Consider the following 228-nt stretch of genomic DNA (forward strand, 5'->3'; position numbering starts at 1 on the left):
ATGTTTTTTTTTTGCTTCATGCTAGCTTCTTTGGCAAAATTAGACATTTTTCCCATTTATATTGTGGCTAATTTCCCATTTTGCTAATATTTTACCATTATGCTCACGGTTTTGGGAACATTTGGTATTTTTCCAGTTTTTTAGGCAAATTTGGAGTCTAGCTAATATTTTATCATGCGAGCTGTTTTAGCTAAATTTGACATTTTCCAGTTTTTTAGGCCACTTTGC

General features: G+C 32.0%; 1 protein-coding gene and 1 long non-coding RNA gene across 3 annotated transcripts in view; one reads left to right on the forward strand and one right to left on the reverse strand.

Annotated features, from left to right (window-relative positions):
- Window positions 1-228, forward strand: part of LOC112157865 (glutamate receptor ionotropic, kainate 2) — a 114,091-nt gene that overhangs the window by 57,705 nt on the left and 56,158 nt on the right. The window lies entirely within an intron of this gene.
- Window positions 1-228, reverse strand: part of LOC118598152 — a 60,719-nt gene that overhangs the window by 53,711 nt on the left and 6,780 nt on the right. The gene's annotated exons all lie outside the window — the stretch shown is intronic.

This window comes from Oryzias melastigma, linkage group LG24, assembly GCF_002922805.2.
Source record: "Oryzias melastigma strain HK-1 linkage group LG24, ASM292280v2, whole genome shotgun sequence".
Lineage (NCBI taxonomy): Eukaryota > Metazoa > Chordata > Actinopteri > Beloniformes > Adrianichthyidae > Oryzias > Oryzias melastigma.